At 35.6% G+C, this 17637-nt stretch overlaps 1 long non-coding RNA gene across 1 annotated transcript; it reads right to left on the bottom strand.

Moving 5' to 3' along the window:
• Nucleotides 1-423: 423 nt before the first annotated feature.
• LOC108586160 lies at nucleotides 424-17226 on the bottom strand. The gene is made up of 3 exons (XR_001903064.3): nucleotides 15360-17226; nucleotides 3559-3665; nucleotides 424-1653 (listed from the first exon to the last, which is right to left on the bottom strand). It is a non-coding gene; the product is annotated as an uncharacterized LOC108586160 (long non-coding RNA).
• Nucleotides 17227-17637: the final 411 nt, after the last annotated feature.

Below are 17637 nucleotides of genomic sequence, written 5' to 3'. Positions count from 1 at the left end.
CTTGATGAGAAGGCAGTTATAATAATCCATTCATTTATTTAACTACTATTTATTGAGGGTGTCCTGTGTACCAGGTATTTTTTTTCTTTTCTTTTTTTTAAATTTATTATTATTATACTTTAAGTTCTAGGGTACATGTGCACAACATGCAGGTTTGCTACATATGTATACATGTGCCATGTTGGTGTGCTGTACCCATTAACTCGTCATTTACATTAGGTATATTCTTTTCTTTTTTTTTGAGACAATCTTGCTCTGTCACCCTGGCTGGAGTGCAGTGGTCTAATCTTGGCTCACTGCAACCTCTGCCTCCCGGGTCCAGTAGATTCTTCTGGTTTAGCCTCCTGAGTAGCTGGGCTTATAAGCACTTGCCACCACACCTGGCTAATTTTTGTATTTTTTAATAGAGAGGAGGTTTCACCATGTTTGCCAGGTTGTTCTCGAACTCCTGACCTCAAGTGATCCGCCCATCTTGGCCTCCCAAGGTGCTGGGATTACAGGCATAGTTTTTTGCCACAGATTTAGTGGTGAAGAGACCTTACTTCTCTAGTGATCCTATGCTAGAATCAGATGACCTCACATCTGTCCATTTGAAAACTCACACATGTACATTGTCTTCAGTCCTGATGAGAGGTGAAGCCAGCTGGACTTCCTGGGTCAAGTGGGAACTTGGAGAACTTTTCTGTCTAGCTAGAGGATTGTAAACATAACAATCAGCACTCTGTGTCTAGCTAAAGGATTGTAAACACACCAATCAGCACTCCATGTCTAGCTAAAGGATTGTAAATGCACCAGTTGGCACTCTGTAAAAAGGCAGCAATCAGCACTCTAGTTTGATGTGAATTATGGGACCTTCAATTCAGGATGAGATTTGGGTGGGGACACAGTGGAACCATATCATGCCCCAGTGTGACATAAAACAAGGTCGAGTGAGACAAAAAAGCTCATTCATTAGTCCTAGGGCCTGCCTTATGTTTCCGGCATAATGGTCCAGGCCAAGACTCTTCAGATCTCTCCGTCCACCTGTGAATCTGTCAAGATCATAATACGTGCTCTGTGCTTCTTGTCTTGACTTAGATCTCCATCCTTCTCTCACTCCTGAACTTTTCTACAGAGCTTTAATTCTTCAGTAATCTCTCTTATATGTTAACTTTACTGTAGGATGTTCTCCCTCTCCTTGCCATACCTGAATCCTAGTTCTCCCTGAGGAAACTAATTCCCCTGTAGTCCTTTCAAGTGAACTGCTCATTCCTCCAAATGCTGTGTATCTCACGGTCTAGATCTGGAGTTATCAATGAATTTTACCTCTATTCGCTACTTCTGTGCTCTCAATTCCCTCATCCTACTTTAAAGTTTTTGTTCATTTGAAATTCACCATCTCTAGCACTTCACATTTTGAGTTTCTCCAATCCATCTCATTCTAGAGTTTTGATTTTTCTTTTTACCCTCCCTTCTCTGAAGTGGTAGACTAACAATGCCTTTAATGTCTTCAGTGATCTCTGTATCTTTTGATACTCACTTTACTTGACCACTTTTCAGAATTAGATATGGTTGACCATATTTTCCTTCCTGAAATTCACTCCTCTGGGCCTCTAAGTCACAAGGCTATATTTTATTATTCCAGGACCCTCACTTGGGATCATTTGATATCACCTGCCAAATGAAGGAAAAACAAACAAACAAAAAACCTCAATCACGTTAACTAGTTTCTTAAAGTTCACAGTACGAATAAGGGGCATAACAGAAATGTAAATCTACGGCAAACATGGGATCTTTACCGCTACATTTTATGGACCTCCTGATTTTGAGGAGTTCTTTCTTACTTCAGTGATAAACAGAGGCCTTGGGAAGGCAGAAGGTAACATGGTGATTCTGGAACCTGGAAATGGCAGTTGGATGCTGAAAGCAGCTAGTGTTTCAGAAGATAAACCTCACCGATATCCTCATACTATGACCTTTGAGCCTCAAGTGAGACTCTTAATACATGCCCAAAGTTTTAGTCAGAGGCCTGAAATAATTATTTTTACCAAAAGAATAAAAAAATTAGGTACAACAAATAACATCCTGATCATGAAGCTGAATTCCTTTAACTTTAGGACCACTTCTCTTGAGTCAACAAATGTTGTCTTTGTTTTGTGTTGGTGTCTTCTTCATCTAATTATGCAGCCTCATGTTGGACTGTCCCCATCAAAATATATTCAACATTATTTCCCTACTCTATTGCTACTTCTGGAAAATACAAACTTGACTTTTGTGAGTATTCTGATTCAAAATTATTATGACAACTATGTCTCCATAAAGGATTGCTAGTAACATGATTAGCTTTAAAATATGGATGTATAAATTGTAACCCTCTTTTAAATTAAATAACACAACTGATACAGTTTTTAAATCTCCAAATGTTCCAATCACGTTTCTTCTTTCCTGCCACAAGAAAATATTAAGTCAATTAAAAACAGATTTTTGGCTCTATGCTGACTAGAAACTTACCTAATAGTAACTTATTTAGTGTCCTTGTGAATACAGCTTTCTAATATGCCACCAGGGAGCAGATTCAACTTTGTGATAATTTGGATTATTAGGTATTTAAAAAATAAAACCTCAGCTAGAATTGCACTTTTAATACAAACAACATTCCTTTATGTTGTCAGCTCCCTAAGGAGAGTTACTCGTTTTTATTGGAAGTAGTTTTTCCATTTACATAATTGATGTTCAGAAAAATAAATTCAGATAATGATAATGTCATAAAAGGAAAGGTTATCTATATCTATGTAAAGATGTGATGAGAGATATATTTTGATTTGAGGAGAATGAAAAGATTGGAGCTCTGTGATGCTTTTGAATGAAGTATATTTGATTATTTCCTTTCTTGTTTAGTCCAACTATGGTTTAGGAGGACTCCTGCAAGAAGATAGGTGCATAAAGATATTTATCAACCAGATAAGAGTCCATTCAACCTGGAGGCTTATTTTACTTTTTTATATTGCTGTTGTAGAAATGCAGTTAAGTACAAGGTCTACTGATGGAGATTTCATGAAATGATAAAAAATTTATATTTGTTCTTGCTATTCTTATTATCTTTATATATAAACACATAGATAAAATGCAATTTCATAAAAGAAAAGGAAATTGGCTTTTTTTCCACTTTTAATTCTGTATTGAAAATATCTTCATAATAAAACACACTTTGGCCCATGCAATTTTATACCTACTTGCAAATCCTTATCAGCAATATACTTTTAGATCTTTGGATCCCTAAAACTGTTACTATCAAAGACATATTCTCTCACTTAAACCTGCTTATACACATGCCTTGGTTGAGTATTAATTTTCTTTTACCTTATTTGTAAGACAGTATTAAAGAGAATCACTATATAAACCAAAGTTATTATTTTGGTAAACTGATTATTCTTTTTATTTTATGCAATAGCAAAAAGAAAAATCAGCAAATATCCTCCCAATTTAAGGGATAATGAAAATGAATCCCTAGGAAGAGAGGTGAAAAAATAATAGTTTTATTAAAATAATTTACAATCATTCATTTAAGCTGAGTTGTACCTTTTACATAAGTTTTTCTCTAAAAATTTCAATGAATCCTCCTCCACATCTTCTGTGGTAAAGAAAGCATCAGTGTTGTCATTTCCATGGAAGACAGTAAAGCCGAGCTGCTGGGATGAGTTGCCCAAGGTTACACACATGTGGTAAACAACCCAAGTCTTCTGGTTCTAACACTAAGTGCTCTTTTTATTAACCTTCTACCTCACCTCACAGCTTCTACCTCACCATCCACATTTTGGAGAATAATTGGAAATAATTGGATTATTATTGGCATATCTTACATGTATAGAGAACTCTGATTCTGCATGTTTTCCCACCATTAAAACCAAGCAGTTAAGTATGTTCACTCTTCCTGCGGATATTTTTGGATTAAGTAATTTTAAGAAAACAAGTACCCTAAAAAAATATAATAGGAATTGCTGGTTGACTTTTATTCTTGCCACGGGCAGCAATTTGGCAGGTGCATGTAAGTCTCGATGAGACTGTCTTATTAAATTATAGGGCCAATTAGTGCATCTAGATATATTTTGACTGGTTCTATACCTATGGCACCTATAAATTGTAATTGGCTGGTGATGGTTGTGACTTAACTATACTAGGAACTGATAATCATATGTTATAATTTCATATAAATGATAAAATAATTATAACTCCCAAATCTTGGTGATTGATTTAGCAGTAGCCTTTTAGAAGTACCATAGTACATTACCCTAGAGATTTTAATAACCTTGAATTGATTCAATGAGATATTTCTTCAAGTAGTTCTAAAAAATGCATAGATTTAATTATCTTTACTATGCTATGACAAGTAAAGAGATTTCCACCCATGAGATTTTGGAGATAAGAATTTAGTCATAGAATTACAGACTGGAGTTTTATGATCGCTGAGAAAATAATCATTAAAGATAAATCTATTAAATCCTAATAAATAGACAAGTCATGTAAGCTTTAGCATCTACAGTTATGTGGGGTGGTAATGGTTCAATCTTCTACTTCTGTTAAGAAGCTGAAGTGTTTTTTCAAAGATGTTGAATATTAACAGCAAAAGATAAATTCTTTATGTTGACACAATGTTTCAAAAGAAGTGTTGATGTTATACTTACAGCGGGTGAATTGCTCTTTAAAAATCTGTTGTCTGCATTCCCATGTGTGGCTTCCTGAGCCTCTCTAGTTTACAGCTTACAAGTATACTACCTGTCATCGTTCAGAAGACTTGTTTCTAGTCTTCTTGGTTGACTATTCTGTGTGCCTTAAATTTTTAAGGACCAGTATGGATGTGGCATAGACAGGGGATTCTCAAATGTTAGCATTCACCAAAATTGCCTGATGGGCTTGTTGGGATACAGTTTACTACAACCTACCCCCCAGAGTATGAGACAGTAGATCTGGAGTGGGGCCTGACAAATTGTATTTCCACCAAGTACTAGATGCTGCTGCTGGTCTAGAGTTTTGGATAACCACTGATCTACAGTAATAGTTAACAGCTGGTTCTCTAGAGACAGACTGCCTAAATTAAAATTTATTTCTGTCACTTAATAGCTGGTTTACATTTGGTGAGCTTCTTTTAATGCTTGTGTGATTTAGTTTCCTCATCTGTACAGTGAGTCTCATACTAGTACCCAGTTCATAGAACTGTTCTAAGATAGCACCTGGAACAGAGTGAGCACTCAACAACAGTCAGATATTAGAATCCTTTACAGTGATCTATTTGACTCTAAGCTCATGATAGCCAAAAAAGTCATTATCTTATATATTTTTAACAAACATACTGTGTTCATGGTAAGGAATACTGAATATGAGGCGGATAATACCTGGAGTGATGTATTTAACTTTTGCAAACATATTTTTAGAAAGACTTTGATAATCTGGAATGAGTACAGGGAAGGTAGAGATACTTACAATTCTGCCACATAAGGGAGGGTTAGAGACATTTTTTGAGAAGGGAGTCTGTATTAGTGACCCCTTAACCATGTTAGAATACTCAGCAACTATCATTGCTTGAACACAGATACGCTATTCAGTGCTTTTTTTTATTTTTTTATTTTTTTAGTAGAGACGGGGTTTCACCATGTTAGCCAGGATGGTCTTGATCTCCTGACCTTGTGATTCACCCGCCTCAGCCTCCCAAAGTGCTGAGATTACAGGCGTGAGCCACTGTGCTTGGCCTATTCAGTGCTTTTTAAAGAATTTTTGCCTTAATATAAAAAACATTATATCAATTATATTTTTCCAAAAGAATGGCTTACTCTGTGTGTTTGTAAATTCCTTGTTATTTGTTGTATTTAAAAAAGAAATGAGAAATTTTTTATTATAAAGTTTGGAGAACTATGTCCTATCTTGCATAGAAAGCTGAGTTAGCCTCTCTTTTAGGGACTTTGTATATCGAAAATATTCCTTGGTCCTATGGACTTGCTTTTACGTTTGACCCCATAGATCATGTTTCCAAATGTCAGACTGGATTTAAAGTCTATGCAATTATGAGGGAGTAAAATGTGACACAAAATTTGTTAATTTTATTCAGTAAATTCTACCTGCTTGGCCCCACAAGAAGTGGAATCTTGATTATGTCAGTCTTGTTGCTTAAATACTAGTCTGGGACTATTATACTGAGCTGTGACAAATTGGACTGTCCATAATTTTCAATCATGCTTGATTCCACTATTGTTTTGTGAAGATGGACTGCATTATCTTAGTGCAACCACCTGGCTCACCACAATGCAAAGATGCTGTTGCAGCAAAGACAAGAAGAAGGCCTGCTGGCAAATAGGCTTTTTGAATCAGACAGTAAGACGAGAAGCAAGAAGTAATGATTATGAAGGTTACTATCCTTAGGGAATATTTGTTTGCTGTGAAGCATCTATCTATAAGTGTTTGGTGCATAATCCATTCAGTTTACCTAATGCTTTTGCCAAATCATGCCCTCATGTTTCTGTTTCCATCCAGACAAATGAATATATATTAAATGACAAAACTTTAGGTGATATGTGGCATGGATAGATATTAAGCAATAAACTACAGTGAAATAAAAGATTTAGAAGAATCTTTAGCAAAATCACTGTTATAAAAGAAAAGGCATGGAGTTGGATAGACTTGGTTTAATGCTACTTCTTTTCCTTTTTTTTTTCTTGACACAGTTTGGCTGTTGTTGCCCAGGCTGGAGTGCAATGGCACAACCTCGGCTCACTGCAACCTCCGCCTCCTGGGTTCAAGGTATTCTGCTGTCTCAGCCTCCCAAGTAGCTGGGATTACAGGTATGCGCCACCACGCCGAGCTTATTTTGTATTTTTAGTAGAGACGGGTTTCTCCATGTTGATCAAGCTGGTCTCAAACTCCTGACCTCACATGATCCACCCACCTCAACCTCCCAAAGTGCTGGGATTACAGATGTGAGCCACTGCACCTGGCCTAATGCCACTTCTTTTACTTGTTGCTGTTGGGACTTTAGCGAATTTCAGCAGGGCTTGGTTTCTTATCCATAAAATGGATAATTATGCCTTGAGCTTGTTGTTTTGTTTGTGAACTGTGGTGAAAGATCTCCATGAACTAGGGAATGACAGGTCCTCTTTGATAAGCAGACTTTTTACATCGAGTTATACAAGTCAAGTTATACAAAGCATAAATTGACAGTCACATGTAGTAAAAGACAGAATGGCTTATAAACATGTAAGGCTTTTCTTGAACCTTAATTGAATGCATTGAGCATCTAAGGAAAGAACATGTCTTTCAAAAGCAAGAAAAGCCGAGAAACATGGACACCGGGTGCTGTTCAGGAACCAGGAAGTGAAATACAATACAACGTCAACATCGACTACTCTGTTGCCATTTTAAAGCTTTGCCTTTGGCTTTAAACATTAAGTGTTTTGTTGTTGTTTTAATTCAATGTTCAACAAATACCAATCTGTGGAAAATTATTTTTCCTGGGTAAGCCTGGTTATCTGAGAGAGTTCCAGTCTCTATTATGGTTATATTTGTCATTATAAATTGAAGCTTGTGAATTTGGTTAGTGAAAGGCAACCTGAGAGACTAATTCCCTCGCAGCGTGTATTAAAAGATTTCTGAGCCTGCATGGATGAGAGCCAAACCTTGCATACATTCACCAGCATGATCCATTTTACCCTATGAGACCTTTTGGGAGACAGCCTGCCAGTTTGTTTCGAAGTAAATGTCCCTGGACACCAACTTGACTGCGTGTCGAAATTTTGAAACATCTTAATTTCCTTATTGTGAAGTTTTGAGATTTAGAGGCAATGTAAGGGAATTGACTATAACTTAATAGACAAGTCTTTACTAAATGTAACACATAATTAGATGTAGACTTCTGAATTCAAAATAGGTATTCTGAAAACCTATGTATCTGGGATATGTTATTGAATGTGTAAGTCAATGGGAGTTACGAAGGGACTGTAAAAATGTATTTGTTAAATGGTGAGCATATCATAACAAAAAGTAGACCATATTTATGGAATGAACAGTATATGTCAGGCACTATTTAGAGGACCTTGCATATATGACCTCTTAACCCTCAAGACATCCCTTGTAAGTAAGTTATCTTAGTTTTCCTTTAGATAGCTGGGTCATAGTAAGGTGAAAATAACTCTCACAAGTTTCACAACTGTTGAGTGCTTTGCCCAGAGAGTCTGGCAGAGACCCTGTGCCAAAAACACTCTGGAATACTGTGGTATGTTAGAGGATGTTGCAGAGATACAACTTTTTGCTTCCCAATGTCTATCACACTACTTTTGCATGCTAAGAGGACATCTGCAAGATTGAGAATGCAAACAAATAAAAAACCCCAAAACAACTTAACTATAATCTCCCTTTTTCCTTAGGTGTAACTTTTCTCCTTAGGTGTGACCAAATTCCGACTATGATAATAAAAGTTGTAAAGCTGGAATTCAGGAATGGCACATTAAAGGAAGAATAGGTAGTTTGTGAAATAATTGTATTATGTGTTTCGTTACTCTTCATCCTCTTTCCCTTTTGGTGGTAATGTAGGTATAAAGTTTGGAGCTCCAGCAATCATTTTGGATCTTGAGATGACCTCAAGAATAGAAGTCACATGGAGTATGCTTATGCAGATAAAGAGTTGGTCTCTGATGAAATGCAAGATGCAGTATCAAGTTTGGACATTTTTCATCTGGACCACTTTTTATTTGATGTAAACCCTTGTGCATTTAAGCCAGTTACATTTTGAATTTTCTGTTATAGATAATCAAATACAATCTCAACAGCTAACAAGAAAGAGAAGGCAGCAGTAAGAGAGAGAATATTTTTAACCGGGTTTTTATATTAAAAATGGAAACGGGCAGCAGTGGTGATCTTTTTCATATCCCTCCACTTCACTCATCTTTATTTTCTTTCATGGGTATCTCTGTCTTAATGCAACTTATGAGTTTGCTAGCATTTCAGCATAGTTTCATAAAGGTAGGATGAACCTGCTGTGGGATTTTAAACGATGTAATGGATAATGTCCCCCAAATGGAAAACTTGTGAAAAGAGAGGAAGTTCTATGAATAACTATAATTGTCTAAAGGGTGTAAGCCAGGGCTGCTCTAGCTATACCTGGATATAATAAAGTCATCCTCGGTTTAATAATAGAAAGACTGAAGAAAAAGAGGAAAAGAAAGAAAGTACTGTGATAGAGAGAAAGATGTGGACTAGAGAAATAGAGAATGACTGATTTTAAAAAATACATCTAATTTCTATTCTAAGGTGCTTCACAGTTTCAGGAATCATAAGTGTAATAAAGATTAGTTGCTGATAATGGTGCTTGCTATGATTGTTATTATTACAACGATGATCCCAATTATGATCTGAAAAGCCTGTTCAGCATGAACACCAGGTTTCAAAGGCAGTCGATGAAAAAACAAGACCTAAAAGGAATCTCAGATTTCTGCCAATCCTTTGCAGGAACAATGCATCAGGGGCAGATAGGAATAAGTAAGTCGGCTAGTTACCATTTCTTTTCCCAGAAAACCATAGGGGATCTAGGTAAGCTTTAAATAGACATGCAATTCTAGTTGATGTTCAGATCTTCTATGACTGCTAGAATTTGGAGTTTCAGCTTTTTATGGCTAAAACATAAGTTTTCCTCAGTGGCTTACAATAGCATACACTTAAGCAACAACAGGAACAAAAGTATCTATTTTTCTCTGAATTCTCCTGAATTAATGCTGAACAACCACCGAGGAAGAAAATAGGAGCAGATACATATAAAGAAGAATTCTTAGAGTATTAGAAGAGTACGGTGATACAGCAGTTTCTTGAGGGTAGACTTACAGACAATAACGAGAAACCCAGTGGGAATGAGAGAAAATAATAGACTGGTTAATGACAGCTAACTAAAGAACAACAGCCGAAAAAGAAAAATAAATGCAGCCATTATATCGAAGGACAGAGAACCACAATAGAAAAACTAAATGGGGGAAAAAAATTAGTAATAAAATGTCTCCTCTCAGGTGGGCACAAGCTCATGATAGAAAGTCAGTAAAATTTTTGAGTGTATTGTAATTGATGATTCGGAGCAAGAAAAAAAAAAAAAAACAGACTTTTTATTCCCGTAGTCTTCTAAATGAATCTTTCCATTGTGATCTCAACAAAAGGCCAAAATAATTAAAAAGGAGTAAGTTATGTGTGCATAACAACCATGGAATAACAGGTACCCAACAATGAAGAAAAGCAATGCAACTGAGAACAATAGTGTTTTCAGGATGAATGGCTTCCCAGAAGCTTAATTTCCAATGAGAAAAAAATGTTCCAAAAATTGTACCCAGGCTGTCACAGAACATAACATTTTGATGGTCTGTTATCCTGGGGAGATTAGCCATAGATAAAGAGAAACCTATTTTCAACTTTTAATTTTTCTCCCTGTCACAATGTGCTTTCTGGCTTATTTTGTTTGGCTTTAAGTGAGACAAAAATATTCTTCTACTTATAAATAACATGCTGGTGGCAGCGGATTGAACTCCAACCTAGACATATATTGCTGAGAGAAATGAACAAAAGCACTTGTGAAAAGGAGAAAGGCAGAAATTAAGTTTGCTATTTTATATGTTGCTTTTCCAAATTTTTAATCCTTAGCCTTGAAATTATTAAGAAATACATAATGTTAGAAAGGATAACAATGTCTAAAGCCACTTATGTAAAAAATGATTTCAAATAACTTTCTGGATAGTAAAACAAGTCGAATTTATTTTTAACTATTTCACTTACAAATTTTAGGGTTTTTTTGTTACTCACAACAGATAAATCTATACACCACCACTTCCTCCCAATAAATTTTTTTCAGTTTCCTTTTTTTTGGGGGGTCATTTTCTTTATAGTTCCTGTACTAATTGATACATATGAAAGAGAGTAAGAAGTTGTATATGTAATAGAACACAATTTTTAAAATGAATATCACACCAGTACCCAACCTAAGAGCCAGAATTCTTGTATTTCCCCAAGCATTCTTCATGCCCCTGAAAAGATAATCGCTGTCCTAGATTTCATGCTTGAATCATGTACTATTTCTGAAAAACACAATTTTATTGCACATATGTTTTTTTCTCTACGTAAAACATTAGTTTTGCTTGCTCTTAATTTGTATAGAAATTGAATCACACTTCATTTGGTCTTCTAAATTAGATTTTTTTTCTCTGTATTGGAAAGAATCACACGCATTGTATGTAGCTGTAGACCCTTCCTTTTCACTGCTATGAAATCCCATCACATGCACAGAGTGTAATGTCTTAATTTTTCCATTGAATGATATTTTTGTTAGTTTTTGGTTTTATTCATTATGAACAAAGCTGCCTTGGCCATTCTTGTACAGAACTTCATTTTCACATGCAAAACTAGATCTTTTCTTTAGAGGATAAATCTAGCAGTGGAAATTTATTTTAATACAGTAGGTGAGTATTCTACTTGAAGGATAATTCCATCTTGTTTTCCAACATGGTTATATCAATTTATTCCTTCATTAAAGGGTTTAGGAGCTCCGATTGATTTATATCATTTCCAACACTTGGTATTCTACGATTTAATTTTGGAAATGTAATAGGTATAAAACTGTATCTCAACGCCATTTTAGTTTGCATTTCCTGATTACTAATGCAGTTGAACAAATTTTATCCATCTATATTTTGTGTATAATTTCTCTTTTATATGTCCATGTCTTTTGCAAATTTACACATCAGATTGTTTCCAATCTATGTTTTAATTTTTTTCGTTCAGAATGGTTTATTACGTATTGAGCAGCGTGGCTCCCAACCAGATCCAAAAGTGGGTTGAGAAAGCCAGAAAAGGAGACTGGCTTTGGGTTTTTATGTTGGTCAGGGTGTGGCTGAGATGAGGATGCCATCCAGCAAGCCTGCCCTTTGTACGTGAACTTCCCGCCTGCTGGTGCCAATGGAGGGAACACTTGGACTTTCTTAGCAGCTTGTCCACTTGGAGGGTAAGAGGAAAAGTGGGAGTGGTGGGGTTCAAAGTTGTCTCCAGTGAAACATCAAAATTAGAGTCAGATTCATAAATTACAAGGTAGGAACCCAACTTCACTGTATCCATGTGGTTAGCCATTTGCCTTCGTGCCATTTACTGCATAGTCCTTTCTTTCCCTGGGGTTCTGAATAGAGTATCTCTGTTCTATGCCAAGTTTTATGTCTGAGTGGGTCTGTTTTTGTAACATTTTTAAAATTTGTTCATGCTGGTGCCATTGTATTCACTATTATCTTAATTTTAATAAATATTGATATTAGGAAGGGTAAGTTCCTACCAGCATTTTTTTCTTCATCAATACTTTGTTTACTATTTGCCCTTACTCTTTCATGCAAATTTTAGAATCAGTTTGTCAAGTTATGTGGATGAAAACAGTTTTTGTTTTTATATTGCATCAAATTTATGAATCAGTTTTGTGAAAATTGGCATACATAAAACATTGAGATAGTCTATCTAATTAACAGGCATAAAGTTCCACATAAGCAAGTTGCATAAGCTCTAGAGGTCTTCCAATGTACAGCTATAGTACCTATAGTTAACAATACTGTATTGTATACTTAAAAATTTTAGAGGGTAGCTTTCGGGCTAAGTGTTTTATAACAATAAAAGTTTTTTTTTAAAGATATCTATTAATATAGCAATTCTCATCTGCATGGATTTTAATATCTTCAAATAAGCTTTATCACATTTTTGTACAAATTTTAATTGGCTTCTTCCTACTTGTCTTATAGTTTTGGCTGCCACCATAAAAGCAACTTCTAAAAACTTCATTTGTACTACCTGCTGCTGTGTTTAAAAATTCATTTTTATATATTTTCCTTAAGGCACTTGTTATAAATTATTTAACAACTCAGCAATATTGAGCTATCTTTTTATGCTTACCTCTGTTTAATAAATGCTGAAACCCTTGCCAATGAGAGGCATTGGTTTTATCTGGAAGAGGGAACATAACCAGTCTTCAAGTGTTATTATTGCTCCTTGGTAGCAGAGACCTGTTGGGGTCCGCATGTTTCTTAAACAAAGGAATGAACACACAAGACAACACAAGACAAGACAAACATGGCGGCCGCCTCGAATGGCGCGCTCTGCTTTATTTTATACAGTCTTTTGTGGAATGTTGCCAAGTCACAAGACACATTGTTGTTTTTCTGACCTTTCCCTGACTTTCTGGATTTTCAAGATGTTTACACACAAACAAGCCCCCAATGCCCTGCTTCGTTTGCAAGAGCAGGACTTATCGGGAACGCCCTGCTTCGTTTGCAAGAGCAGGACTTATTGGGAACGCCTCATTTGCGAGCACGTAGTCCTCTACAGAGACCTGGTGTGGGCTTTACAGATGTTATATTTGGTGTTGGATTCTGTGATTACTATATACATACTTTTTTTACTCCAAAACTTTTTTTTAGAGACAGGGGTCTCACTGTTGCTCAGGCTGGGTTTGAACCCCTGGCCTCAAGCAATCCTGCCTCAGCCTCCAGTGTAGCTTGGATTACAGGCATGAGCCATTATACATAGCAGTGCTTACTGTTTGAAATTACTTGCACTACTATCACACTAAAGGCAGCTGTGATAATGGTTGGTGGTTTCCTTTGATTTTCTTTTGTTACTACAAATTCCAGACTCTCTCAATTCTTGTGGTAAACTTGAGAGTGCAGAGTGAATTTTCTTGTCTTTGGTCCTACCACCCCTTTAAAATACTAATCATTTACCTCTGTAATAAAGTATCTCATACTTGAAATGCCTAGAGTTTCTTCTAATATTTTATGACCAAAATTTTATTAATACAGCAATCCAAGTTATACCCCATTATTTTTCTGTTTTTTAGTTTTCTACGTAAGCAAGTATGTAATATGCAAGTCATAACAGTTTTTTTTTTAAAAAAAGGCCCTCCAATTCTTAAGTCATCAATTTATTTTTCTTATCTTAGTGCATTGGCTAGGTCTTCCATTATAATAGTAAACAGAATTGGTGGCAATTATTCTTTTCTGATTTTAAACAGAATTCTGCTTACATTTTGTAAATAAGAATTTTGTATACTGTGATATATTAGTAGAAGTCCTTTACCCATTTTCCAGGATAATTGTGTAACAATGTATTTTTTGGTTTGTTAATAATTTTATTATCGATGGGTAACGACCTTTTCAAAGGTTTTTGTTGGTTGGTTTGTTTTTAGGAAATAAGATTTAAACTGAAATTCAGTTTATTTAAAGTTATGGGTCAAATTAGGTTAACTAACCTATAATGAAACAGCCTGATTTGCTCTATAACTTTTAGAGAAAATAAATAACAGTTTATTTTTTCTGAAACAGCTTTCATTTAAATTATATATATTTTTAATTTATACATAAATTATATATTTAATTTATATAATTTGTATATATTTTATATAATTTATATACATATATATATATATATATATATATTTTTTTTTTTGAGACGGAGTCTCGCTCTGTCGCCCAGGCTGGAGTGCAGTGGCCGGATTTCAGCTCACTGCAAGCTCCGCCTCCCGGGTTCACACCATTCTCCTGCCTCAGCCTCCGGAGTAGCTGGGACTACAGGCGCCCACCAATAATTTATATATTTTTTAAATTTCTATTTTCTGACAAATTAATTCATTTTAAATTTCTGCTATAGCATTATTTTTCTTAAATTTCCTGTCTAATATTTATTTGTGACTTCTCTATTTCTTGGTTTATCTATATTCTTAGTCTTCAAAAATTTGTCTTCATCGCTCCTTTTCATCTTTAATGCTTATTTTAAATTTCAGTTAAGACTTTTAATTATCGGTTTCTTTGCTTTCTGTTTTTTTTTTTTTTTCCTGTTTCTCCAACTATTTTTTAAAGATTTATTACTCGGCTAGTTGTGGTGGCTCACACCTGTAAACCCAACACTTTGAGAGGCTATAGAGGGAGGATCCCTTGTGCTCAGGAATTCAAGACCAACCTGGGCAACACAGTGATATCCTGTCTGTAAAGAAAAAAAAAGTTGGATTATTTCATTTACCTCAGATGTATACATTCTTACGTTTTAGTTTTTATATCTTTAAACCTCACACTTTCAATTCATTACAGCTGGGTACGAACAATATTTATTTCTATTTTCAAACATGTTACCATAATATTTTCTCACTCTCTATGCATGTCAGACCTTTCTGGTATCATTGTCTTCCTCCGGAGACATACGCTTTAGAAGTGCCTTTAGTGAAGGTCCATTTCTGCCATTTTTTGTTTTTTTCTTTATTTTAATATCCAAAAATGAGTTTATCTTACTGTCATTTATAAACAATAATTTCTTGTCAGATTGTAAGTTAACTTTAAAAAAAATACCTTTGATGATATGATTTCACTGTCTTCTTGCTTCAATCCTTGCCATTGAAAAGTCAGTAATTTTAAGTTATATGCATTTTTTCTCTCTCTCTCTGCATGCCTGTAAAAAAGAGATTATGTCTGCTTCTTCTCAGATTTAAGGATGGCGCAGACTTGGAGCTAATTTAGTCCACTTTATGGGCAATGTCTTAATACGGGAGTTCAGGGATATGTGGCTCAGTCAGCCCAGCTTGTTCTGGGCCTGAGGATGACTACTGATCACAGGGCTGTCTGCATCCCCTTGAGACCTTAAGCTCATCTTCCCCAGCTCCAGTTTCAGCCTGTTTGTTTGTTTGACACAGTCATTTACTTTACTGTTCCTGGTGGCTTTTTTTTTTTTTTTTTGGTAGATGATGTTCTCCCATTTCATTTACTATAACTATATAAAAAATATTATTACTTTAAAATCTAGGATCTAGTTGTTTGATATCATAGAGGTTCTCAGAGTACCTACATCTCTGTACAACCAGAAGCAAATGTCATTTCGTGAATAAAGTTTTATTCTAACACAGTCACACCATTTATTTATTTATTGTCTAAACACTATAATTATAGATTTAAGTAGTTGTAATATAAAGCATATGGCCTACAAAGCCTAAAATATTTACTATGTAATCATTTACAGACAATTCTTTGCCAACCCTTGACAGTTATACAGAACTAAAAATGAATTTACATCTGCTCCATTGTCTGTGTCTAATATGCACTGCATCTTTGCATCAATTAACATGCTTTCAGTTGCACATAATAGTCCCAATTCATGACATTTCCAGATTTAATAAACTGATTAATTCAGCAACTTACACAACATTATTAGAGACAGTTTATTTGATTTCCTGAATCATCCTCAATGTCCTAGTCTTCGTTCTCCAGTTCATGGTAGTAAGATGGCTGCTAGATGATCATGCAGACCCAGTAGGAAGAGATCATTTCCTGAAGTTAATCTTTCTGTGTATCAGCTCAGCCAGGAAAAGCCTTTCCTGAACCCATCCCTCTGCACATTTTCCCTCACATCTAGAATAGTGTTATATGTTCATACCTAAACCAGCCCCCGGCTAGAAAAGTGTCATGATTAATGTAGAAGTCAAGAGTCTGCTGCAATAATGGCATGAAGCAAACATTCCCAGTATTTCAATGGCTTATATTGTGAAATATTTCTCCTCCCAGGTCTGCAGGTCAGGTAATGTAGCTTTTACTTTAGAATACAGGTCAGGCTAAGGTCCTTCCACATTCCCTCTCTCGGAAACTGATGCTGATTGGGGTATGCTTTCCTAATGGGGGCAGAGAGGATCTCCAAGAGGGCAAATAAAACCACCCAGGCACATTTAAGGCCCCCGTAGGACCTGACATACGTTATATCAGCTCTCCTTCATTGGCCAAGGCAAGTCACACAAGTTCAGCATTAGCATAGGAAAAGAGACCTCTTAAAGGGGAAGCATAAAGTCACAAGATAAAGGGTATGGTTATACAATTCTATTACAGGGAGGGGTAAATGATTGAAAACAATAACCCAATCTTTACAATTAGCTCAGATAAATCAAAATTTTGCTCTTTAATTGAGTAGAGGATCAAACTCTCAGAAATATTATCATTACTTGATATGATCACAAAATAAGTTTTGTTATCAAAAGATGAAGAATGGATGCAGCTTTAGTCTTCACTCACTTCATTCCCAGTGCTATTACAATATGTCCAGTACCTGAGAAAACTCAAAGGGATGCCTTTAATGCTATCCCAAATATAAGTCCTTAGAGTAAGAAAATAAATACAAAATATTCAAAAATTGCTTGTAACAAATGACGCATATTGATAACAATAGTCAAAGATAATATGCCACTATTTTCTCCACAAAAATCCCCCAAATTAATGTCATCTCTCCAGTTTTGTCACTTAGAAATAGTAACTTAAATATTTTCCATTTAAAATATTCTAGACTCTTCAATTTTCTTACTGTTGTCATCTTTCACACATGAAAACTGTTTCAATGTCTTTTTCTAATATTGCTTAAAACACTCTTTTTTTTTTTTTTTTTTGAGACGGAGTCTCACTCTGTCACCCAGGCTGGAGTGCAGTGGTGTGATCTCAGCTCACTGCAACCTCTGCCTCCCGGGTTCACAGCATTCTCCTGCCTCAGCCTCCCCAGTAGCTGGGACTGCAGGTGCTGCCACCATACCCGGCTAATTTTTTATATTTTTAGTAGAGACGGGGTTTCACCATGTTAGCCAGGATGGTCTCGATC

The sequence above is a fragment of the Papio anubis genome, chromosome 3, assembly GCF_008728515.1.
Source record: "Papio anubis isolate 15944 chromosome 3, Panubis1.0, whole genome shotgun sequence".
Taxonomy (NCBI): Eukaryota; Metazoa; Chordata; class Mammalia; order Primates; family Cercopithecidae; genus Papio; species Papio anubis.
The sequence above is the reverse complement of the archived record's forward strand: the minus strand, read 5'-3'. Positions and strand labels throughout refer to the sequence as shown.